Raw genomic sequence first — 27,638 nt, 5'->3', positions numbered from 1 at the left:
AGAATTTATTCTACCTGTGGACTATGCAGCTTCAGTTTCCTCCAGGGAATTCCCAGCTTGCAGCTTGCCCTAAAGATTTTGGACTTGCCCAGCCAGCCTCCATAATCACACAAATCAATTAGTTTCAATAAATTTCTCTCTCTCTCTCCACACACATACACACACAAACCAACATATATGCACACAACATATATGTGTGTGTGTGTGTGTATGTACCATTCTCCATAAGTTGCACCTGAAGTTATATCAGAGCAATTTCTGTTTTTCTGGTGGAGCCATAACTGACTGATACGGATTTTTGTAGTAAGAGTAGTTCCATAGGAACAGAATTTTAAGGATAAACTATATGAATTGGTTTGGTTCTGCTATTCCTGGAATATGTTCTCTAATGTGATTAAATTTAAAGGCATTAAAGACAATTTTCAGTTGTGAAGAGGGTACTGGTAGTCTGTGGCGTGATGTGGCAATAGAGAAATACAAATATCACGACTGAATACTCATAATGAAGTATTTGTAAAAGGCAAAGTTTTAGGTGACCATATATTTTGCACCTTAGAACATTTTAGCCAGACTAAAGAGTATGATGAAATTGGCAGGTTGCTGACAACTGTGCTATGGAAAATGGAAAGAAAAAGATTAACTCAGGGCTTGAGATTTCTTGTTCAAGCTCTGCATAAATAACCTGAATACTTCTATGTCTGCCCAAAAACAAATCCTTGTCTCCTATAGCCATAGGGCTAAAATTTCAAAAGCAGACTCACACTGTGGGTTGCTGAATTACAACACAAAATGAATTTCTCCTGTTAAAGTAGGAGAATTGATTGAGAACAAGTGGGATCTTGAAAATTAGAATGGGGACATATGGGAAATCCCACTCAAACTTGTGACATCAAACCTCTAAATTCTGATGAGTTTCTTTGCCAATAGAAAAATCTTTCCACCCCTGTCTGAGGTTAACTCTGTGTTGCCTAAAGAACCAGTAATGGCTGCTCCTGAGGTAGGTGTCTTGCAAGACCCTGTTGATTCTCCTCAGAATTTATCCCTGATACCCCTCTTTGCTTCTAGATTTTTAACTAGGCTTAAGTCCCAACAGGCCCCAAAGATTAAGGTACAAAGTGTGATCCACAAGGAAATGTGCTACATACCAAAAATATTGCAGGAGTTTTCCAATTTATACAATCTGGGGATTATGTAAATGAATATTAAGTATGTGGGATAATTGTGGAAGAAACATAATGTTGAATCACATAAATCATGTCCTTTCAAGTGCATTCCTAGGGGGATTTTAGGGATTAGTGCCACCATCAAGGACTTGAAGGATACAGGGGTAATGATTACCACCACCTCTTGTTTAACTTGTCTGTTTGGCCTGTATAGGGCCTTCCACCATAGTAAAATTCCCGTAAAGTTGAATCAGGATGAATTTATTGATATCATCCCACTAAGCAGAGATTCTGGATTCAATATTTTAGCTCAAAGGGTTACAAAAGGCTCTAACATGGCCGGGCGCGGTGGCTCAAGCCTGTAATCCCAGCACTTTGGGAGGCCCAGATGGGCGGATCACAAGGTCAGGAGATCGAGACCATCCTGGCTAACCCGGTGAAACCCCGTCTCTACTAAAAAATATTTTAAAAAATCTAGCTGGGCGAGGTAGCGGGCGCTTGTAGTCCCAGCTACTCGGGAGGCTGAGGCAGGAGAATGGCGTAAACCCGGGAGGCGGAGCTTGCAGTGAGCTGAGATCCGGCCACTGCACTCAAGCCTGGGCGACAGAGCGAGACTCCGTCTCAAAAAAAAAAAAAGAAAAGAAAAGGCTCTAACAGTTTGGTTTGTTGGCTGAAACATGGACTACAAGGTGGTCTACCTTAAATGAAATCAAATGCCAGAACTAACTGCCTTGCTACACTGAAGAGGAAGATATCCAAAGGCTAGAGAGGGAGATCAAAATATTAGAATAAATTTATCATGTAAGACATGCTCACATACCCCAGGAGAGTCCTGAGGACACACATTCCATCATGATGGTGAGAAATAAATTTGTGAGGGGAGCCCCAGCATCCTTAAAGAGCTCTGTGATCCTTCTTACAGGTCAGACACTACCATGGGAATTGCTGCCACTGAACTGGGTGGTATACCTAAATGCAATAAGGATAATTGGCTCCCAGGGTGACAGAGGCCGTGTGGCAGCCTTAATCATCAAAGACAAGGTTGATGTGGTTACACAGTGAACAGCAAAGTCAATGCAGTAAACAGAATAGTCTAACTTGTGGAGACCTGTGTAATTGGCTAGTTGATCATGGTGTTTCTAGAAAAGAAACAGGTAATCTACTAAATTCTTAATCTGTATATAAACAAGAGTTAAAAAAAACTATTGAACTATGGAGTGAGGCCAAGTAGAAATCACCAGAACTGTCTCCACTTAGAAAAAGAGTAAATCAGAAGCAAATCTGTATTCCTAGAGGGACTGCAGAGCTTAATGCCACCATTGAGGACTTGAAGGATGCAGGGGTGATGATTCCCCTCACATCTCATTTACTCATCTACTTGGCATGTGTAGGGCCTGCCACCTCAATGAAATTCCCAGGGATCTAGTCGTATGGGGTATGTTAGACATATCCCTTCTAAAGTAAAGATTAAGTTGTTGCATTTAGCTCCTCATGCAACCAAAAATGAAACACAATGCCAAGTGGGTGGGCCTCTTTGGATTTTAGAAGCAACTTATTTTTTATTTGGGTGTACTACTCTGACTGATTTATTGAGTGACCCAAAAAGCTGCTAGTTTTGGGTGATTCCCCAAATAAGAGAAGGCTCCATAACAAGTCCAAGCTGCCATGTAAGCTGCTTTGTCATTTGGAACATATGATTAATCAGATCTGATGATGGTGCTTGAAGTGCCAGTAGCAGATAGAGATGTTGATCGGAGCCTTTGCCAGGTCCCTGAAGGTGAATCACAGTGCACACTCTGAGGCTTTGTTCCAAACCCTTGCCATCTTCTGAAGACAGCTACTTTTCTTTTGAGAAACAGCTTTTTGTCTGCTACTGGGTCTGTACAGAAACTGAACACCTCACCACAGGCCATCAAGTTACTATGAAATCTAAGCTACCCATCATTAAAAGGTTGTTGTCTTACCCACCAAGCCTTTTAACGTTGGGCATGTATAGCTGTACCCCAATATCAAATGGAAGTGGTATATATATGATTGGCCTGAAACAGGCTCAAGTAATTTACATAAGGAAGTGACCCAAATGCCCATGGTCCCCACTCCTGCCATTACCTTCTCTCTACCAGTCAACACCTATGGTCTCCTGAGGAGTTCCCTGCAATCAATTGACTGAGGAAATAAGATTTCAGAATGGTTTACAGATGGTATTGCATGATATGCCAATACCACCTAAATGTAAAGAGAGATTGCACTAGAGCCCCTTTCTCATATATATCTGAAGGACAGTGCTAAAGAGAAGAGAAGTTTTCCTAGTGGACACAACTTTGAGCAGTGAAACTGGGTGTTCATTTTACTTGAAAGGAGAAATGGCCAGAGGTATAAGACTGTATTGACTCATGGGCTGTGGTCAACAGTTTGGAGATGGGCATCAACTTAAAAGGAACATGATTGAAAAATTGATGACAAGAATAGCTGAGAAAAGGTATGTAGATAGACATCTCTAAATGGACATAGAACATAACATTCATGTCCCATGTAAATGCTCACCAAAAGATGACCTCAGCAGAGGAGAATTTTAATAATCAAGTGAGTAGAATGACCCATTCTGTGGATACTGTGCTTCTTTTCCCAGCCACTGCTGTCTTTGACCAGTGGGCTTGTGAACGGTGGCCGTGGGGAGGGATGAAGTTTACGCATGGGCTCAGTAACATGAACTTCCACTCAACAGGGAAGTTGGAGATGGGCCAACCTGACTTCAGCCACTGTTGAGTGCCCAATCTGCCAGCAGCAGAGACCAACACTGAGCCTCCAGTATGGTATCATTCCCTGGGTGATTAACCAAGCTACCTGGTGACAGCTTGATTATATGAGACTGCTTCTATCTTGGAAAAGTGCTGCTTTGTTATTACTGGAATTATACACTTACTGTGGATATAAATTTACTCTCCCTCATGTAAAGTTTCTGTTGTAACTACCTCCATGAATTTACATAATACTTAATCCATGCTTATGGTAATCCACACAGCATGCCTTCTGATCAAGGAGCTTACTTCACAGCAAATGAAGTACAGAAACTCTCATTCACTGATCTTACCATGTTCTCCATCATCCTGAGTTAGATGGCATAATAGAAAACCGTGGAATGGCCTTTGAAGACTCAGTCATAGTGCCAAGTAGGTGGCAGTATTTTGCTGGGCTCTGGAAATATCCTCTAGGCAGCTGTACATGTTCTAAATCTAAAAATGATGTAAATGACGAGTTAATGGGTGCAGCACACCAACATGGCACATGTATACATGTGTAGCAAACCTGCACGTTGTGCACATGTACCCTAGAACTTAAAGGATAATAAAAAAATCTAAAAATGTATATGCTTAATATGTGGTGCTTGATCTCCTATTGCCAGGATTCGTGAATCCAACAATCAAGGGGTGGAAATGAGAGTGACATCAATAACTATTACACTTAGCAATCCACTAGAGAAAAATTGCTTCATGTCCCCACAACCTTACCCTTTGCTGGTGGAGAGGTCTTAGTTTCAAAGGGAGGTGTGCTTCCACTAGGAGACAAAAGGATTCCACTGAACTGGGAATTAAGGCTGCCGCCAGTCACTCTGAGCTCCCCAGACCTCTGAATCAACAGGCAAAGAAAGAAATTACTATGTTGGTTGGAGTGGGGAATCCTGATTACCAAGGGGAAATTGGGCTATACCACGCAATGGAGGTAAGGATGAGCATGTCTGAAACACAGGAGATCCCTTAGGGCATCTCTTATTACTACCACATTCTGTGAAGAAAACCAATAGAAAACCACAATATTTCAATTCAGGCAGGACTGCTAATGGCCCAGCCTCTTCAGGAATGAAGGTTTGGGTCACCCCGCCAGGCTAAGAACCATAACCAGCTGAGGTGCCTGCTTAAGAGCAGAGAATTATGAAATGGGTAATGGAAGAAGGGAATCATAAATACCAGCATTGACCATTTATGACATGGCCAGTTGTAGAAGCAAGGACTATAACTTTTAAGTATCCCTTATTTTGTTAGAAATGTGTATGCACATGTATTTAAGATTTTTGCTTTCTTTCCCTCTTTTAAGTCATTATGATCTAACATAAAATATATTAATAACTGCTAACTTCACATTATAGTGTTTAAGTTACAGAATGTCAAGGAGAAAGTGAATGACATTGAATCCTCTTGTAGGGAAACGGTTACCATGTTTTGGGTTGGAAAACATGCTTCAGGATAGCTGTATCACATTAGGTGGAAGAGTAACTTTGCTATGTTCTTTATTTTGAGGTTAAATATGGTTTCAGGAAATGTGCCTGAGTCTAAAGCTGACAAAGTGTGGACTGTGATGTGGTGATCATCTTCATGCGTCAACCTGACTAGGCTGTAGTCCCCAGTTAATCAATCAGACACTCATCTAGGTGTTTCTGTGAAGGAATTTTATAAATGTGACTAATATCTGCAATCAATTGACTTTAAGTGAGGAAGATTATCCTCAATATCTTAGTGGTCCAGATTCAATCATCTGAAAGGGCATAAGAGCAGAACTGAGGTTTTCCTGAGGAAAAATAAATTCTACCTGTGGACTGAAGCTTAAACTCTTGCCCCAGAGTTTCCACCCTACCCTTCTGCCAGTGTATAGATTCCTTAAGCCCATTCCTTGCAATGAGTTTCTTAATGTATATCTCCTACTGGTTCTGTTTCTCTGTTTCTCATCTGTTTCTCTGATGGAAGCCTGACGGATACAATTGCATATAGCTAGTGAGGGCATGTAAAAGTGGAACATACTAAAATGACTTCCAGTAAGAAAAATTCCATTAAAAAAAAGAAAGCTTTGTCATCCATCCTGATTCCCAAGGGTGTACTAGAAATACAGTATTTCTATGAAGAAGGCGTAAATTGAGATACAAAACTAAAATCCAGCATAATAAACTACTTGCCCCAAAGTCACACAGGTGAGAATTTGAAGCTAGGTTTTATGGCAGAAACATTTATTTTATTTTAATTGCATAAATTAACTTCTATTTAATAAATGAATGCATTATTTCTCTAGACAAGATTCACCATTGTAAAGAAAATCAAATAAAAAGAAACATGGATTTTTTTCCTCTATAGAAAATAGTACTTGGAAAAACAATGATAACACTTTGAAACTTCATAGTAACTTAGATTTTTTAAAAGTGGACATCAACTAGAGATTTAATTTCAAAATGTAAAGCATGAGAATGCTTGGATTTTGTTTTGAGGGTTTCGTTTTTCTTTGATTACAAATATATGGGTACACATAAAGTCTAAGATCAATAATAGAAGGTTGTTAAATGCTAAGACTCAAGCAAAAGAGTCAATGTTCAATTTTTTCTTTGTTCTTAGAAGTGAAGGCCCTGGTTTGACGTAGGGCATTCCCAAATAATGTAACCGGGGCTGATATTCCCCCAAATAATGATTGTCATGGAAAAAGCCAGTTAACACTCATATTATTGTAAGGAAATTAATTTCAGCAACTTCCACATAGTTTTCTCTTCTATTACAAGCAAGCTTCAGTCAAAAACAAAGACCTACTTCCTAATTCTTTCATTTTATACTTTCTTCTTAGATAGACAACCTCTTCCTAAGGATAAATCTAAGCAGAATAAGGAATAATAACCCCTCCATATTGCATGCTTCACTTCACCTAGGCCCCATGTGAGCAGTTTCAACTGCAGGAAGTTAAGTCTCATCTGAAGGTCACTACAGCCTTTGCAAAAAAAAAAAAAAAAGGCAAGACTGATTGTATCGAAGTTGCTTTTTAATCTCCTCATCAGTAATAAAGTAAAGCACAATTTTGTAATTAACACACTTGAGTTTTTCAGTTTTCAAAAGGTGACAGTTACATGAGTCTGCACTAAGGAATATGGAAGTCAGCATCTTTAAAGACCTTCCTGGCTTCCAGCTCCAGTATCCTTCCAATTCATATAACCCCCAAAGCTGAGGATATCACAAGTATCCTTTAACCTGTGGCCCCACATAACAGAGTCTCTGCTTTAATGCCCTATGTAGTTCACTACTCCCTCCAAGATTGGCCTCTGTGCTAGTCTATCCAGGTTTACCAGGGCCTGTATTTCAGGCCCCAGCCTCAGCCCCAATCCATGGGACCCACAGTCTGTGAACAGATCTGTTTATTTGCCTGGATATTGTCTGCTTCCAGACTCTGTGTCACCACAGCCCACCCACCTGCTGGGACACCATCTGCTGCACCATGCTGGTCCTAGTGGACTCCGATCCCCTATCTGCCAGGACCGCCTCCTGTTGACATCATTATTCTCTCCAGATAATGAGCCTACTAGCTCGGCTGGACTTTCTCCCATCAGTGGAAACAAGTTCCAATTCCAATGACCTCTTTCACACTGGAGACCATGCCCTGTCATTAAAAAACAAACTAACCCTATCCTCTACCACCAATTCTTATACTGACAATATTACACTACTCTTTGTCCTATAAAATATTCCAACTTAACAGGTTTCAAGCATAATTAAAACAGATTGTGGATTATTTAAGAAAGAGCTATGTGTGTATGATAACTCTAAAAGATAGAAGTCATGTAAACAACCTGTACTAAAGAAAAGTGACAAACAGCAGAATATTTTCACTGGCAATATAGAACTGAAAAGCAATAATCAAATTCAGCTTTCCAAACAGTCTGCCATCTAATAACACAGTTATAAAGACAAAAGTTGAAAAATAAAATAAATGACATTAACCCATTAGGAGGTAAACAAAATGTGTACCTAATGCAGAAACAAGTCCCAAACCCAGTTATAGGAACTGTCAAATCCATACAACTCTAAGATATATGAATATTTTGCTTAGTTTTTAAAGCAGTCCTTTATTTCTGCAAATATGCCTTGATTTAAAACAAATGACAAAAAAAATCATCAATGTTAGCTGTATAATCATTAATCCTCCACACAGAAACAATGTTTTCACCAGTCTAATAATTTCAAGATGTATTGAAAGCAAAAGCAAGAAACACTTCAAATGATACAATTCTCAAACTCAAAGTACTGTTTGTAGACATCAGATCTGATGAGGTCACATCACATTAAAATGTTATTAAACAATTAGCTGTACAGGCAATATTCCAAGTACTTTACAAATATCAACTGCTTTAATCTTCTTAATAACCCTGGGGGAGAGGCACTAATACTAATACCATTTACAAATGGAAACACAGAGACAGAGAGATTAAGTAATTTACCAGCAGTCACACAGCTAATAATAAATGACAAAAGTAAGACTCAAATTCAGCAATCAATGGTTTGATCCCCTGCACTTTGCAGTATCTCTGAATGACTTATGAGGCTCCTGCAGCCAGAAAGGGGCAAAACAGGGTATGGAAGAGAGATTTGCATTGTCTTGTGCTCTTTCCATAAAATTTTCTGGTCAGTTCAAACGTTCACCTAGTGTTAAAAAGACGAAGAAATTCTATGTGGTGGGCTAGTCAATTGTCACAAGCAAAAGCAGCAAAAGAAATATAAAGTATTCCTGAAATCACAACTTTATGTGATATGATTAAACTATGATATACATTTAGATACCGACAACAGAATTCACAAACTAACACATAGAATAATTTTAAGTGAATTGGCTCATTTTGGGTTAACCCCTTGCAGTCAGTTCACATGATATGAAAAAACAATATAACCACAACCCAAATTAAACCAAAGAAGAGCTTTCACTGATATAAAGCATTGTTTTTTATTAAGGCGCACTACAGCAACCATACCCATACAAACAGAACTGACGTATACTAAAGACTTTAAACAATAATTAGCAATGAAAATATTCATGATGTCTTCCAGCAATTTAAAGACACAACTTCTAAGACAAACAAACTATAATAATCAGTGCATGTGCAGCTTTTAAATAGTGATTTCATCTTTATGAAAGTTATAACCTCAACCTTTTAATGTTGTGTTTTTAAAAAAGCATACATTTATACTTTGATTTTTTTAATGACTATAGTTAAAATTTCTATGCTATTTACAAGGTAGGATAATAGTTTGACATTCAGTTAATAAAAAATATTTTGTGTTCTCAAGCATCTGTAAATTAGAATATTATAGGCTGAACATATTTGTAGAGAATTTAAATTACCATTATTTTATTAAGAACATTAGGTGAAACTTGAAACTTAACACATGATAGATCTTTACTTGTAATGTATCACTTAATTTATAATGAGTATTTTAGCAATTACATTTTTATTTCCAGCAGGTAGTCAAGAATACTGATTTTAGTGACATTGGTGGTAGAGTGGTGATCATAGCTGCCTTCTAAGAATGCTGATTTTATTTATCTTATGAAAGTGTAAAACATTTTGGAGAAACAACAATAAATTTGAGGTGAGTAAAACTTACTAGTTAACACCAGGTTACATAGCTGGTTAATGGCAGTCCTTGAAATACCCAGCTCAAATCTCAAAATCAAACAATTGAATGGGGAAGAAATAGAAAGCTTTCTACTCCTTTGTTCTGTTTGTTATGCTGCTTCTTATGTTTAGAAAACATGTAGAGAACTAAGATAATGCATTCTTAGAGCTGCCTCATTAGAAAAATGAAAAAGCTTTGCCTTGCCTTCAAAATGGCTGGTAACAGTATAGCTTTAATTTATTCATGTTTCCTTATGCTTGCTCTCTCCCCTACCAGGTATACCTAAACACTGCCTCTTTTTTAAAAAAATTAAAAATCTGCAATCCTTTTAATCCTAGGAGCTATACTAGTTTAGAAGTTTAAAATAAAGATGTAATGAGGAATTTGGTGTCCTAACACCATGAATCATAGTGATACAACAGCAATATAACCTTTACTATGAATACCTGAGACCAAGCCTAGGTGAAGGAAATTACAGGTCTGTATTGAACATGCAAGTTTCAAGCTATGGTTTAATTAGTGAGTCAATTTTCTGTCTCCAGTACATTGGCACACCCAAACCTTAAAGATATGTCACACTCATTCACTAGCCGGAAATCAAGACAACTGTAGGACAAAACTAAGCTGACAGTAACTAGAAAAGAGATGATGTCTGATCACCAGTGACACTTGATTTTCCAGACCAGATTTTCCTACCTAAGGGGACAAATGGGACAGAGTGAGAAGAGGGAGCAAATAGCTTTACCTGGTATGTGAGATAGCAAGAACAAGGAAACAATGATAGATTAAAACTATACTCTTGGCCGGGCGCGGTGGCTCATGCCTGTAATCTCAGCACTTTGGGAGGCCGAGGAGGGCGGATCACAAGATCAGAAGATCGAGACCATCCTGGCTAACATGGTGAAACCCCGTCTCTATTGAAAATACAAAAAAAATTAGCCGGGCGTGGTGGTGGGCGCATGTAGTCCCAACTACCTGGGAGGCTGAGGCAGGAAAATAGCGAGAACCGGAGAGGTGGAGCTTGCAGTGAGCCGAGATCGTGCCACTGCACTCCAGCCTGGGCAACAAGCGAGACTCTGTCTCAAAAAAAAAAAAAAAAAAAAAAAAAAAAACAAAACAAAACAAAACAAAAAAAACCCCTATATTCTTACCAGCCATTGTGAAAGCAAGGTATCAGGACTTCATTTTTCTAATGAGGTGGCTCTAAGAATGCATTATCTTAACTCTGTGTGTTTTCCAAACATAAACACCAAAATAACAAACAATGAACTGGAAAAGCTTTCTATATCTTGCCCCATGCAATATTTTGATTTTGAGATTTGGGCTGGATATTTCAAGGACGGTCATTAACTAGCTATGTAACCCAGGGTTAAAAGAACAACTTTAGACAAAATAAATTTAACAGTTTATTTAAGCAAATAATGAATAATGAATCAGCACTCAAAACGGAAAGAGGTTCACAGAGTTCTGCTCTAGCAGCCTAAGCAGTGGGCTTTTACAATCTGAACATGGAAATAAAGTAAAATATTACTTGATTGACTATAGTTATGCATTTCCATTATTTGTGTATGGTTCAATGGGAGGTCTCTTGTTATATAACCAATCAGCTTTCTGGGTGTCTGTGATTGGCTGAAGCTCAATTCAAAATTCATCAGTAACAGCCAGGTGGCTCAGACCTCTAATCCCAGCACTTTGGGAGGCTGAGGTGGACGGATCATCTGAGGTCAGGAGTTTGAGACCAGCCTGGCCAACATGATGAAACCCGGTGTCTACTAAAAATAAAAAAGTAGCCGGGTGTGATGGCATGGGCCTGTAGTCCCAGCTACTCGGGAGGCTGAGGCAGGAGAATCACTTGAACCCAGGAGGTGGAGGTTACAGTGAGCTGAGATTGTGCCATTGCACTCCACCCTGGGCGACAGAGTGAGACTCCATCTCAAAAAAAAAAAAAATATATATATATATATATATACACACACACACACACACACATATACATATATATTAATCAGTGACAGGGAATGCCTCAAAGTTAACTTTTGGTGTGACTTGTATAAGCGCTCTGGAAACAGAAACAACCCTAGATGAGTGGCCTGCTGATTATTTGGCTTTAATACCAGAGAGTCACATCACCTCTCATAGCTTTGTTTTCTCCATACGCAGTCTGATCCTTCACTGTGGTTTGCCTGGGACACCATATTTTCCTGACTTCCCATCCATTTTAGCTTTTGCCATTTTCAAAAGTTCCCAGTGTTGGTAATATATAAAGCCATAAATTAGAATGATGTTTTCTTCTAACTTTTCTGGCAATAACGTTCTGCTATCCATGGGCCCAATTTAGGAGTAGGGAAGGCCACTAGATGTGAATAGCAAATGAAGTGTTTCATTTACCAAGTGAAATATAAATTTCACAGGCAGAACAGAGCTAGAACTATATATATATCTGTATATATTTCAAAAACAATGTTTTGAAAAGAAATGTGATATTATTTTTGTAAGTTAAAAAACACAAATCAAGACTAAATATTGGAATGGTTGTATAAATAGATGAGTGAAAATATAAAATAGACTGAAACAATGCACACTAATTCATAGGAGTTTCTGAGAGGAGATTTAACTGTTGCATTTTATTTCTTTATAAAGGAGGCTTTAAGCAGACATTATAAAATAAAATGAGTCAATTCTGGGAGGTGGGAAATTGATTTTATTCTTTGTTCTTTTCTTCATTATTTAAATGTCTCATTATTTGAATTCATATTCATATAATATGAATTACGTGAACAAAAAACAGAACACAGACTATGAAAACAAAGAGAAGGTGAAACTAATCAAAGATAGGCCTGGAAAAGTGAGCCCAGAGTACTGAAATATTTATTTATTTAAATATTCATTATTGCAGCTGGTAAGCATGTGAGAAGTGAACCGCAGTCCGTTGAGTTAATGTTCTTACAGGCAATCACTAACTGCTTTATGTGTCTCATGTTGGCATAATCTCAATGTAGTTCACCACCTGAGTCCTTTTGAACTTTTTACTGGCTAGTTCAAATTATGGAACAGTTGATACCAACAACATGATTGAAAAATAGGAATTGATTACAACACAGATACTTAGAACTAAACCCTATCAATTTTCAAACTCATCCAACTTGCATGAGCAGACTGTCTTTGAACATGTAACAACGTGTTGTCCAAGATCTCCTTTGATACTGAAAAGCTGAAGTTGACAGTACAGGTCTCTTAGAATATACAAAGTAGAAATTGAGCTAAAAAAATCTTTCCAGCAACTAAGAATAGGTAAATAATAAGGAAATGGTAACAAAGTAGAACAATTATCTTGGCAGCTTTTCTAATGTTGTATGTGTTTAGTATTTCTCCCTGTACATTTTAGAAACATTTTGTTTTTATGAATCCCAAATAAGAAGAGAGGAACTTTTTTTTTTTTTTTTTTTTTTTAATTTTTTTTGCGAGACGGAAGTCTCGCTCTGTCGCCCAGGCTGGAGTGCAGTGGCGCAATCTCGGCTCACTGCAAGCTCCGCCTCCCGGGTTCACGCCATTCTCCTGCCTCAGCCTCCCGAGTAGCTGGGACTACAGGCGCCCGCCACCACACCCGGCTAATTTTTTGTATTTTTAGTAGAGACGGGGTTTCACCATGTTAGCCAGGATGGCCTCGATTTCCTGACCTCTTGATTCACCCACCTCGATCTCCCAAAGTGCTGGGATTACAGGCGTGAGCCACTGCGCCCGGCCAAAGAAAGGAACTTTTTACCTTAGTGGGTGTCATTTTAACCTTCTGGATTGTTTAAGGGAGTCCAAGTGTTTCCCAAGATGACATTCTAGTTCCCATGTATTGAGTATCATCTACTGAGTGCCCACTATAGAGCAACCATTTTGAATTAGTTCATTTACACTCATTTTTTTCTCTCCTCACCACAGTCCTGTGACATGTACTATCTCCTTTTCTCTGATGTAGGCACTAAGGATCAGAGATGAGAGATTTGGTCAAAGCCTAAGAGTAAGTGACAAAGCTGGTAGGTCTAACTTAAAAGCAGCCTTGTAGTCCCTTACTGTATTGTCTTCAGAGGAACCCTTCCCACATCAATGATTTCAACAACAGACTCTGGAATTGTTGTCTTTGGAGATGAATTAATTACCCATCCCCAACACCAACCCCTCATCCTCCCACTTGTGATCAACCAACTCAGTTATCAGAGGTAGCTTATTATAATTTCAGACAGCCTTTCCCTTGATTAAGCAAAAATGTTTTCTCCTCTAATTCCATCCACTCAAATCTAGTTTTGCCTTCTCAATCACACGGATTTTTTTGACATGATATTTCTGGCATAATTGAAGAAAGTTAGCACATCTTCTCTAGGACCTCCACAAAGTAAATCATCTGCCACTCCTGATATAACACCTTTTGGGTCTCCTCACACTCCTCTAGTCAATTTTTCTCTAGTTCAGAATTTCCATGCTAGTGATTCACAGACTCTGGAGAATTGCAGTGTCTTTAGCTCTGATCCCCACAGCTCACAACAGTGCAGGGCACAGGGTAAATGGGGTAAATGCTCAAAGAACACTTACTGAATGAAGAAATGAGAAAATGAGTTTGGCACATTGCAAACATTAATTGACAATTACTTTGATCACTAAGAATTAGTGCTAATCTGTTAACGACCACCTTCATTCTTTGTATATATTCCCTTTACTCTCCTTGACAAGGGTGTCTGTGTGTTCTGCTCCTTTGTTTGTTGGTTGTTTTGTTTTGTTTTCCATTTTCCCTCCAGAATTCACGGCTTACAGTGTTTGGACAGTCTTCAAAAAGTGACAGTCTGGCTAGCATGAACAGTAACAAGATTTATTCTTTATGTTTAGGGTTATGCTTGTTTGATTTGGTTAGTCGTGCTTAAAACAAAATGGCTAGGTTTCTCTTTTGCTTTTATTACCCAAGAGAAGAAGAAAACATTTTACACGGTTCTTTTGACTACTTCCAGACCTTTTTCTGGTGGTGGTCAAAGAATATATGTACTAAATGTAGATTTATGGACAAATAAAGATACATGTTTAAAAATCAATGTTTATTTAGCAAGGGTATTAGAGTTAAGGTCTATTCTGTAGTCTTTTTCTAGTTTCAGGCACTACTAGGCATGTCTCCTGAGCCAGCAGGATGAATCTGCCAGGGATATAACTGCATGAATGCATAAAAGTTCTTATAGGAAGGACTATGATGATGGCTGTTAGCCAAACCCCAGGACCAAGACCTGCCTGGCCCAAAGCCACTTATTAACAGTCCCAGTCCTTGTGTAAGTGAGGGAAAAAACTCTTTAAGGTGAATGGATAAAAAGAGTTGAAGTACCAAACTCAATACAGGGACAACAGTCAGGGTTAGAAGGCAAGAGATGAATGCCTGAAAGCAGAACGTCGGGCAATTTGAGCCCTGAAACAAAAGGGCGACACAGGTAGGGGAGCAGATTCCCTGTCAGCTGAGAGACTGCTAGCGGGAGCACGTGAAGCAGAGTGAGTGCTCTCAGGAGGATTAGCAGTGAACAGGAGTCAATGCATTGGCCAGAATCATGGATAGCGACTGGATGTGAACAGACTACGAAGTTCACGGGTACACTGGTTACTCTTTCCCATGAGCTATTTGGAGCTCAGAGTCTAGCAATAATGCTAATACAGCCTGGGACAGAAAATGGCTATTTTGTTAGTGTTAATTGATTGTTATAGTACTGGCCGGTATAACCTTGACTATTTTACCTAAATTAAAACTTTAAAAAAATTATTGGTCATTAATTATAATACATTTTCCTTTCACACTTCCTCTGAGTTCCCAGCATTGAAGGAGCAGAGGTACTCTAGAAGGAGGCAAACAATCTTTCTTGTGTCATCAACTTCAATAAAACAGGAAACATTTCTCTCCAAATTTTATCATTGTGTCACTACTCTGTGATTATCTACTGCATAACTCAAGACAGAAATTGAATTATTTCATTTTTATTAGAGATAACTTATTTTAACATGTTATCCTAATTCAGAGATTACTGAAGGTGGTTGCAAATAATTTCTACTGAAATAAAATGCCCTGGCACATGTAAGAATTATAAAACTGTCTGGTTGAAATCCTCTCCTCTCTTGGACTACTCTAAGCCAAATTAATTGATCTTTTTAGGTGGAACAATTCAACTTTCCATATTATCACTGGTCTTTACTAGAACTTCACCTTTATTTATTTATTTATTTGTTTTTTGAGATGGAGTCTCACTCTGTAACCCAGGCTGGAGTTCAGTGACGTGATCTTTGTTCACTGCAAGCTCTGCATCCTGGGTTCATGCCATTCTCCTGCCTCAGTCTCCCAAGTAGCTGGGACTACAGGCACCTGCCACCGTGCCCAGGTAATTTTTTGTATTTTTAGTAGAGACAGGGATTCATTGTGTTAGCCAGGATGGTCTCCATCTCCTGCCCTTGTGATCCACTTGCCTCGGCCTCCCAAAGTGCTGGGATTACAGGCATGAGCCACTGCGCCCGGCCTTCATCTTTATTTTTAATTAAGACATATTATGTATTCTTCACACAAAAACTTCTGTGATGCTGTGTGCCTTCAGGAGATAAAATAGCAAATTAGTACTATCCCAGAACAATTTCTGCTTTACTAAGCCGTCAAACAGTAATATATTGGAATGTTAGTCAGGACTTAACTGATTTATTAATTCCATTTCCCCTCAAAAAATCAAGAAAAAGCAATTTTCAAACATTTATTAGGTTCATGCTATTTGAGTCTCTTCTTTGTTTTATATGTACAGAAGTTTTAATATATCTACAATTAAGTCTATCAATCTCCAATTTTGATTTGTGCATTCAATGTCATGTTAGACAAGATTATGAAATTTTTTGCCAATCTATTTTCCTCCAGTTATGTCTCAGTCATTGTTCCGCTTTTATCAATCTGACAAGTATTTGTATATTGTATAAATAAAATATCCAAATTTACATGTTTTCCTAATATTAACTAATTATTGTTGTTGTGCTTTTTGAAGAGTCACTACATTCTCCATCAACATAAAATGTGGTTTTTCTTATGCATTACTTTTACATGTGCTTTGATCTGTTTGGGGAATTCTCAGACTGACTTGGCTTCTCCAAGTTTCTATGTTAGTACCACACAGTTTTAATAATTGTAACTTTTTAATATGCTTTAATACTGGGAAATAGCAAGTTTCATCTTTCTTTTCTTTTCAAAAATGTACCTTTTCCAGACTGTCCATGCTTCCAGATGAATTTTAAAAATCATTTTGCCAAGCTCTCTCCTAAATCCTTTTTGGGATTTTAAATGAAATTGTACTAACTTTATAAATTAATTTGAGGAGGCTAACATCTGTTCAACATCTATTATTCTCATCCAAGAATATAATATAAACCTTCATTACTGCTAATTTTTCTTTCTGCATAACACACTTAACAGCCAATTGTTTATCTAGTATTTCTCTATAGATGTTATTTTCTTAAGTCTTGTACATTTCTTCAACAGTTTATTCATAGCTATATAATATTTAATTGCTATGATGAGTTTTTAAATGTTTTTTTATTTGTTGCTGTCATAGAAAAACCAACTGATTTTTACACATTTATCTTTTGTAGGGTTCCTTAACAAAGTTCATTACCCTAATGGTGCTTCAGTTAATTCTCTTGGGATTTTTAGTAAAATATATATATATTTTTTAAGCAAAAAAAAATGTAACATTTTTTATAATAATTTTCACCTTTGAGAGGCAGCATAACATGGTATTTATGATTAAAGACTCGTGGGTCAAACCATATGAGTTTTAATTCAGCTCTGCTACTTATTAGCTTTATGACCTTGGCCTTGTTACTTAGCATCTCTTGGCTTCAGCTTCCTAATTTGCAAAATAGAATGATAATAGTCCATATCTCCTAGGATTGTTGTGAGGATTAAATGAGTTAATATTTGTAAAGCATTTAGAACAGTTCCTAGCATATATAGGAAAAATGCAGAAAATATTAGTCTTTTAAAACATTTATTGCATTGGTTAAAATTTGTTAAATGGTATTAACTGTAAGTGATGAAATTGGTGATGTAGTAAGCTACTAGGGTTTTTCTGCTTTGTTGAAATCACATTTTTGTATTTTAATGACATCTCTCTATTCCAAAATTACTATGTTACATGTATGTGTATTTTCTTAAAAGAAATATAGTTGCATTTTATCAAAGGTCATTTGAAATCTATTTGGAAGTTAAAATATGGGTTTTATTCTTTGGTCTAAGATTATGAAATCACTTTAATAAGTTTCCTGATACTGAACCACTTTCACATACCTAGAATAAACACCATGTGTTGTATTATTCTATTTTATTGATATCTACATTCTTTAGCTAGTATTTCAATGAATTTTTATGATTTTCTTTTTTGTGATACTTTTATTAGTTTTGTTTTTTTCTTTTACTTTTTTAGTATTGTGCTTCTTATTAAATAAATCAGAAAAATGTTTTCTCTTTCAAAGAATTCATTGAGTATAGGGATAATTTGTTCCTTAAGAGTATATATTTCTAGTAACTGATTATAAATAGCTGATGAAAATAAGATACTATAGTCATTTAAACATAGTGCTGCTTACTCCCACCAAAAACTTTCTATTCAGTTTTCTCTTCTTGTGATAGTTTGCTAAGAATGATGGTTTCCAGCTGCATCCATGTCCCTATAAAGGACGCAAACTCATCCTTTTTTATGGCTGCATAGTATTCCATGGTGTATATGTGCCACATTTTCTTAATCCAGTCTGTCACAGATGGACATTTGGGTTGATTCCAAGTCTTTGCTATTGTGAATAGTGCCGCAATAAACATACGTGTACATGTGTCTTTGTAGTAGACTAATTTATAATCCTTTGGGTATATACCCAGTAGTGGGATGGCTGGGTCATATGGTACATCTAGTTCTAGATCCTTGAGGAATTGCCATACTGTTTTCCATAATGGTTGAACTAGTTTACAATCCCACCAACAGTGTAAAAGTGTTCCTATTTCTCCACATCCTCTCCAACACCTGTTGTTTCCTGACTTCTTAATGATTGCCATTCTAACTGGTGTGAGATGGTATCTCATTGTGGTTTTGATTTGCATTTCTCTGATGGCCAGTGATGATGAGCATTTTTTCATGTGTCTGTTGGCTGTATGAATATCTTCTTTTGAGAAATGTCTGTTCATATCCTTTCCCCACTTTTTGATGGGGTTGTTTGTTTTTTTCTCGTATATTTGTTTGAGTTCTTTGTAGATTCTGGATATTAGCCCTTTGTCAGATGAGTAGGTTGCAAAAATTTTCTCCCATTCTGTAGGTTGCCTGTTCACTCTGATGGTAGTTTCTTTTGCTGTGCAAAAGCTCTTTAGTTTAATTAGATCCCATTTGTCAATTTTGGCTTTTGCTGCCGTTGCTTTTGGTGTTTTAGACATGAAGTCCTTGCCCATGCCTATGTCCTGAATGGTACTACCTAGATTTTCTTCTAGGGTTTTTATGGTATTAGGTCTAACATTTAAGTCTCTAATCCATCTTGAATTAATCTTCGTATAAGGGGTAAGGAAAGGATCCAGTTTCAGCTTTCTACTTATGGCTAGCCAATTTTCCCAGCACCATTTATTAAATAGGGAATCATTTCCCCATTTCTTGTTTCATGCAGAGACATACATAGGCTCAAAATAAAGGGATGGAGGAAGATCTACCAAGCAAATGGAGAACAAAAAAAAGCAGGGGTTGCAATCCTAGTCTCTGATAAAACAGACTTTAAACCATCAAAGATCAAAAGAGACAAAGAAGGCCATTACATAATGGTAAAGGGATCAATTCAACAGGAAGAGCTAACTCTCCTAAATATCTATGCACCCAATACAGGAGCACCCAGATTCATAAAGCAAGTCCTTAGAGACTTACAAAGAGACTTAGACTCCCATACAATAATAATGGGAGACTTCAACACTCCGCTGTCAACATTAGACAGATCAACGAGACAGAAAGTTAACAAGGATATCCAGGAATTGAACTCATCTCTGCACCAAGCGGACCTAATAGACATCTATAGAACTCTCCACCCCAAATCAACAGAATATACATTCTTCTCAGCACCACATCGCACTTATTCCAAAATTGACCACATAATTGGAAGTAAAGTACTCCTCAGCAAATGTAAAAGAACAGAAATTATAACAAACTGTCTCTCAGACCACAGTGCAATCAAACTAGAACTCAGGACTAAGAAACTCAATCAAAACCGCTCAACTACATGGAAACTGAACAACCTGCTCCTGAATGACTACTGGGTACATAACGAAATGAAAGCGGAAATAAAGATGTTCTTTGAAACCAATGAGAACAAAGATACAACATACCAGAATCTCTGGGACACATTTAAAGCAGTGTGTAGAGGGAAATTTATAGCACTAAATGCCCACAAGAGAAAGCAGGAAAGATCTAAAATTGACACTCTAACATCACAATTAAAAGAACTAGAGAGGCAAGAGCAATCACATTCAAAAGCTAGCAGAAGGCAAGAAATAACTAAGATCAGAGCAGAACTGAAGGAGATAGAGACACAAAAAACCCTCCAAAAAATCAATGAATCCAGGAGTTGGTTTTTTGAAAAGATCAACAAAATTGACAGACCGCTAGCAAGGCTAATAAAGAAAAAAAGAGAGAGGAATCAAATAGATGCAATAAAAAATGATAAAGGGGATATCACCACTGACCCCACAGAAATACAAACTACCATCAGAGAATACTATAAACGCCTCTACGCAAATCAACTAGAAAATCTAGAAGAAATGGATAATTTCCTGGACACTTACACTCTCCCAAGGCTAAACCAGGAAGAAGTTGAATCCCTGAATAGACCAATAGCAGGCTCTGAAATTGAGGCAACAATTAATAGCCTACCCACCAAAAAAAGTCCAGGACCAGATGGATTCACAGCTGAATTCTACCAGAGGTACAAGGAGGAGCTGGTACCATTCCTTCTGAAACTATTCCAATCAATAGAAAAAGAGGGAATCCTCCCTAACTCATTTTATGAGGCCAACATCATCCTGATACCAAAGCCTGGCAGAGACACAACAAAAAAAGAGAATTTTAGACCAATATCCCTGATGAACATTGATGCAAAAATCCTCAATAAAATACTGGCAAACCGGATTCAGCAGCACATCAAAAAGCTTATCCACCATGATCAAGTGGGCTTCATCCCTGGGATGCAAGGCTGGTTCAACATTCGCAAATCAATAAACGTAATCCAGCATATAAACAGAACCAAAGACAAGAACCACATGATTGTCTCAATAGATGCAGAAAAGGCTTTTGACAAAATTCAACAGCCCTTCATGCTAAAAACGCTCAATAAATTCGGTATTGATGGAACATACCTCAAAATAATAAGAGCTATTTATGACAAACCCACAGCTAATATCATACTGAATGGGCAAAAACTGGAAAAATTCCCTTTGAAAACTGGCACAAGACAGGGATGCCCTCTCTCACCACTCCTATTCAACATAGTGTTGGAAGTTCTGGCTAGGGCAATCAGGCAAGAGAAAGAAATCAAGGGTATCCAGTTAGGAAAAGAAGAAGTCAAATTGTCCCTGTTTGCAGATGACATGATTGTATATTTAGAAAACCCCATCGTCTCAGCCCAAAATCTCCTTAAGCTGATAAGCAACTTCAGCAAAGTCTCAGGATACAAAATTAATGTGCAAAAATCACAAGCATTCTTATACACCAGTAACAGACAAGCAGAGAGCCAAATCAGGAATGAACTTCCATTCACAATTGCTTCAAAGAGAATAAAATACCTAGGAATCCAGCTTACAAGGGATGTAAAGGACCTCTTCAAGGAGAACTACAAACCACTGCTCAGTGAAATCAAAGAGGACACAAACAAATGGAAGAACATACCATGCTCATGGATAGGAAGAATCAATATCGTGAAAATGGCCATACTCCCCAAGGTTATTTATAGATTCAATGCCATCCCCATCAAGCTACCAATGACTTTCTTCACAGAATTGGAAAAAACTGCTTTAAAGTTCATATGGAACCAAAAAGAGCCCGCATTGCCAAGACAATCCTAAGTCAAAAGGACAAAGCTGGAGGCGTCACGCTACCTGACAATATTCAAGCTGGTCAAGGACATAGGCTTATGCATCTGACAAAATTAGGCTCAAGTCCTAACTCACCACCCACTTGCTAAATGTGTGCATTTGGCAAGGTATGCTTGAATCACAAGAAATAACCATGCCTCCTTACCTTCCTCATAGAGTTATTGTGCGAATTAAACAAGATTATGCTTATAAATCACTGTATACTCAGTCCACAATATAGACCTAATAAATTATTTTATATATTAGTTTTAATTTTCCTTAAGTACAAAATTAATTTGTATTTATAATTATACTTATTTTGTTCTCATATGGAGATTCTAGTGGTTTATGTAGAAACATAAATGATTTGGGTAAAATTATTTGTGTGAAATTAGTTTATAATAAAAGTAGATTTTAATTAGGACATGTTATTCTTAAATTTATTTTTAGACATGTTGACATAAATTTAAATTTTCACATCAAAGTAAAAATGCTCTGGTGAGCCATGGAAATGAACCTATTGTCAATGTTTAAACGAAATCACGGAGGGTTAATAGGAAAGTTGTATACTAGTTTTAAGAAGACTAGGCAATGAGCCTAAACCAAACATAATGTCTTCCACTCCTTCCTGCTCCCTGGAGTTCTGTTCTAGTAGGAATCTGAGAGGGGCAGAAGAACTTTGGAGCCTCCCCTCAGGCTGCTGCTGACCTTGGGTTCTCTTGCTCTGTCACCTAAGCTGTAGTGGAGAAGCAAGGTTCTCACTCTGGGTAGGAGAATGTAGCACTAAGGGATCCAGGTGCCCTCAAACACAAGTTTTACCAAACTGATAACATTTATATATTTATTTTTATTTATTTATTTATTTATTTTTGTTATACTTTAGTTCTGGGATACATGTACAGAATGTGCAGGTTTGTTACATAGGTATACATGTGCCATGGTGGTTTGCTAAACCCACCAACCCGCCATCTACATTAGGTATTTCTTCTAATGTCATCCCTCCCCTTGCCCCACACCCCCTGATAGGCCCCAGTGTGTGATATTCCCCTCCGTGTCCGTGTGTTGTCAGTGTTCAACCCCTACTTATGAGTGAGAACATGCGGTGTTTGGTTTTCTGTTCCTGTGTTACAAACTGATAACATTTTTATGAAATACTAATAAGACTGCAATATGAACGTGGCCTCAGTTTTCAAAGGATGCACTACTGATGTATGAGTATATACAGATATCTGTCCTAGATAGATAGATAGATGATAGATAGATAGGTAGGTAGATAGATAGACAGAAGATAGATAGGACACATATCTGTGAGATACCAGCACACAAAAACCTGTCTCTGAAACAAGTATTAACTTGAGGTTTAGTCATCAACAATATTTAATTGGCCGGGCGCGGTGGCTCAAGCCTGTAATCCCAGCACTTTGGGAGGCCGAGACGGGTGGATCACGAGGTCAGGAGATCGAGACCATCCTGGCTAACACGGCAAAATCCCGTCTCTACTAAAAAATACAAAAAATTAGCCGGGCGAGGTGGTGGGCGCCTGTAGTCCCAGCTACTCGGGAGGCTGAGGCAGGAGAATGGCGTGAACCCAAGAGGCGGAGCTTGCAGTGAGCTGAGATCTGGCCACTGCACTCCAGCCTGGGCGACAGAGCGAGACTCCATTTAGAAAAAAAAAAAAAGAATATTTAATTGTATGTACTAATTATAATTCTATCACTATGGTCTCTGAGGAGAGTAGTAATAAGAAAAGCAGTCAGTTTATAAGATCTGATAGGCAGTATGAATTTCTCTTCTATTTTAAAGGCTATAAATTTCAAAATATCATTCTGATGGGCGAGCCGCCTCTACGAGAACCATTTAAATAGGCACAGCTAAGAGTGGAAATATCAAACCAAGCTCAGCCTCTACTAATCACTTATCCCTGGCAGACACGAGTTGAAAATGTGTATCTCAAGGTCCCAGTATGTATTGTTTGCTATTAATTAGAAATTAACAGTATATTCTATCAACCTTATATTAAACTACATTGTTTTCTAAAATGAAGATATCCCACCTTACATTTTCTTTGCTGTCATCTGGCTTTATAGCAACAAATATATTTTTAGGAACATGTTCAATATATTATTCCATATGTTCCAAGATCAATGGAACAAAAATGTACTTACTCCTATCTTTCCTGTCCCTGGCACAGGGTTTCCTGCTTCTCCCAGAGTTCTCTTGATTGAGTGTCTTTTCAGTATAGCATGACTCCTGAAGGAAACAAAGGCAGGAAAAGATTTATTAAGATAAACATCTCTAGTTTCTTGTCTCTTGCAAAAAAGAACAAGTTGTTCCTTAGACAAAAAAGTCTAATTTAGTGACCAAATGTCACATGTTTTTAAAACAACATTCATTGTCTTTTTTATTCCTTTCCCCCAAATTGTTTTATTCAGTTTCTCTGATAGCAAGAGCAGGACAAATTTTCTTGAGTAAGCAGCTCCATACACCCAGATAAATAAGGAATGTATTTCTTTGTATTATTTTGTTCACCATTCAAACACATCAATTGTATTCTGAGCAGTCTTTCTTGTGTTTTGCTCTAAAACTGTATAACATGAACAGTCAGAGACATTCTTACTGAATAGTAAAATCAACAAGAAAGCAAGATTTTTTTTTATATTTTCAAATTTCCATTGGAAATAGATTCACTAGGTGAATGATAGCCTTTCTCAAATGCGTGATTTAAAAAGCAATATATCCCTGCAACCGTTCACCTTTGAATTTAAATACCAAGGAGCAAGGACAATGTTTTCCTAATCACAAGATCTAGTGATTGGAATTGTTGGAGAGAAATGAATCCAATAAAATCCAGTCTATGCATAATGCCTCATCATTAAGAGGTAATATAACATTTTGCTATGAATAGGTAGCAAATTCACTTGAATATTTTTTTCTGATCATATTCTTTTAGGTATTCATATGTATAAAGGTCACCATTTAAAAACTGGTTATTAGCTTGAAATAGCTGGAAAACAACTGAGTTATTTTCATTTACATATATACTTCTGTGGAGGTGGCCACAGTTGATCACTGAGTTAAGCAGATGCCCTTTCACTCAGGCACTCTACATATTTGAGCAGACACATAGTAAATGCTTAGATGTTAAAAATGAATGAGCCGTGTCGCTTTCATTCTATGAAGATCATCTGTTTCTTTTTCTAAATGTGGGGCCAGTAATATCAACATTCCTCTGTTCATATACTAGGGTTATTCAGAGCAGGGAAGAGTCTAGTTTCATATTATGTATTCAAGGATCAACGTTGTCTGCTGTCTTCTCTTCCCTACTCCTTTCTAATAAACCATCAAATTCTATCTATTCCAGGCTCTTAATGTTCTTCAAGTCACTCTTCCTTCCAATTCCATTTGCATGGGCAAATCTAGTTCAACTCTTCCCAGTCATAGTTTCTTCCATGCCACCCGTTCTTCCAGGGGTTATGACATCTCTCACTAGTCTCCCTGGCCTGAGTCATTCCCCTTCCAAACCATTCTCCACACACCTTTCACACTGGGACAGTAACTGAACTTCCAATTTGTATAAAACCCAAGAACTATATGTAGTGGAGATATTTCACTATGATTCTCAAATAAAGTATCTTTTCCCCCAAATGTCAACATCGTTATGTTAGCCACTCTTAGTTTTCAAATAGTTTGATTACTCTCTGCTTTGCTTCTCACATAGTTTACAAATACACCAGCAAAAGAATGTCGTAAAGACATTGAAACATAAAGACAGAAGCACTGAACTCAGTTCTAGTTTCAACTCATCTATTTATCAGCTGTTGATTTTGAGTAGTCATCTCCTTTCCTGGAGGTGAATGGCAGAACTTTGCTCATCAAATGGCACAGTAATATTAATCCTATCTGCCTCTCCAGGTTGTTCTGAGATTTAAGGAAATTCACATACAACGAAATTCCAAATATACAGTTATTACGCTCCCTGAAGATCTGCAAAAGTATAAACTTGCTTCTTTTGTTTAACACTAAATTCAGATTGGGACCTAAGAGGTATCTGTGATCACACTCTTAAGTCTTACAGCTTTCTTTTGGAAATAAGTTTGTTTTGGCTTCCCCCACACCCCCCAAAAAAGAGCACCAAAGGAATTAAACTGTAATATACTTTGATGTCAAAGGCACTCTGAATCTAAAAGAGTGGGAAAAAGGAAAGGGAGCTCAAAACAGTGACAAATCTCAATTGGCTGAACCTGCCATTTGATTAAAATAACTCAACTGCCATATGCAGCACAGATATTAATGCCATCTTCTTCAAACTCTGCTAATATCTCCAGACATTACTGGACACGAATAGAAAATATGTCCCTATTCTCTGTCATTGTGTTGTAGAGTTTTAAATGAAAGAAATGTAGAGTGTGTGCAATAGGATGTTTGTTTGTTCTGTTTCCGAAGAGGAAATAAAAGATATCAACCAAATATTCCTTAATATATAATCAGCACTGTGACCTCAGCTCAAGGAAGTCTTTATTTTAGACATAAAAATGACACAAAATGCTGCTAATCCATGTTTTCCTCTCCTTCAACCCCTGAGTTCTCATGAGCATCCCATCCTGCTGGTTTCCAGGTAACTTTTATATGGGCTTTTGGATGAGCATTGGTTGCAAATACTTTTGGAAGATACTGATTATCCTACTTAACCTCTTTACTGTTTTAGATCACTGGATAATTAGCCAAACAGGGCACTGAGGATCATAAACTGAAAAGAAACAGATATAGCATATCTGTGCAGTATCAATTTCATCAGGCTAATGGATTGAAAATGGTAATTTTAATAGTGCTTTTTGAAAATTATTGTTAAAAATCATATAAAATTTATCATCTTAATCATTTTTAAGTATATAGTTCAGTATTCTTCATCATATTCATATTGTTATACAACCAATCTCCACAACTTCTTTGTCTTGCTGAAACTTCATACCTATTAAGCTATCACCTCCATTTCTCTTTCCAAAACCCCTAACCATCATCTTACTGTCTGTTTATATAAATTTTACTATCTAGATAGTTTTATAAGTGGAATCATATAGTATTTGTCTTTTTGTGACTAGCTCATTTCACTTAGCATAATGTTCTCAAAGTTTATCTATGTGGCAACATGTGTCAGAATTTCTTTACATTTTTAGGCTGAATAAAGCCTTAAATAAAAATACTGTAATATATATGCCATATTTTGTTTATGTGTTCATCCATCAATGGACACTTGAGTTACTTTCACCTTTTGGATATTGTAAATAATGTTACTGTGAACATGGGTGCACCAATATCCCCTCAACACCCTGCTTTCAAATCTTCTGGATATATACACAGAAGTGGAATTGCTGGGCCCTATGGTAATAGTATTTCTTTTTAACATAATTATTTACAATAGTTTTGATTTACAAAAAAAATTTAAGATAATACAGAAAGTTCCTCTAGCGTTCCATACCCAGTTTCTCCTATTATTAGTATCTTACATTAGTATGGTACATTTATTACAATTAATGAACTAATATTGATATGCTGTTGTCAACTAAATCCCATATTTCATATCTCTTTCGTTTTTATCTAATGCCCTTATGGTATTTTGGAGTGTCATTTAGGATACCGCATTACATTTAGTTATCATGTTTCCTCTTTGCTGTGACATTTTCTTAGACTTTCCTTGTTTTTAATGACCTTAATAGTTTGACAGATATTTTGTAGAATGTCTTTCAATTGGGATTTGCCTGGTGTTTTTCTCATGATTAGACTGTGGCTATGGGATTTTGGGAGGAAGACCACATAGGAAAAGTGCCATTTTCATCACATCATATCAAGGGTCTATAAAATCAATACGGCATCACTACCAATGTTGACCTTGATGAGATAGTGTTTGTTAGGTTTCTCCACTGAAAAGTTAGTCTG

At 37.3% G+C, this 27,638-nt stretch overlaps 1 protein-coding gene across 6 annotated transcripts in view; it reads right to left on the bottom strand.

Annotated features, from left to right (window-relative positions):
- Positions 1-27,638, bottom strand: part of PKIB (cAMP-dependent protein kinase inhibitor beta) — a 121,952-nt gene that overhangs the window by 74,509 nt on the left and 19,805 nt on the right. For 4 of the 6 annotated variants that reach the window (XM_030928396.1, XM_030928394.1, XM_010375413.2 and 1 more), the window contains exon 2: positions 23,870-23,954. The gene's annotated coding sequence lies outside the window, so the exon portion shown is untranslated. Of the gene's footprint in view, positions 1-4,672; positions 4,791-23,869; positions 23,955-27,638 lie in introns of all 6 variants that reach the window. The other 2 variants (XM_030928395.1, XM_030928397.1) reach the window with 1 other exon arrangement.

Source organism: Rhinopithecus roxellana, chromosome 4 (genome assembly GCF_007565055.1).
Source record: "Rhinopithecus roxellana isolate Shanxi Qingling chromosome 4, ASM756505v1, whole genome shotgun sequence".
Classification (NCBI taxonomy): domain Eukaryota; kingdom Metazoa; phylum Chordata; class Mammalia; order Primates; family Cercopithecidae; genus Rhinopithecus; species Rhinopithecus roxellana.
This window is presented reverse-complemented; position numbering and strand designations above follow the sequence as displayed.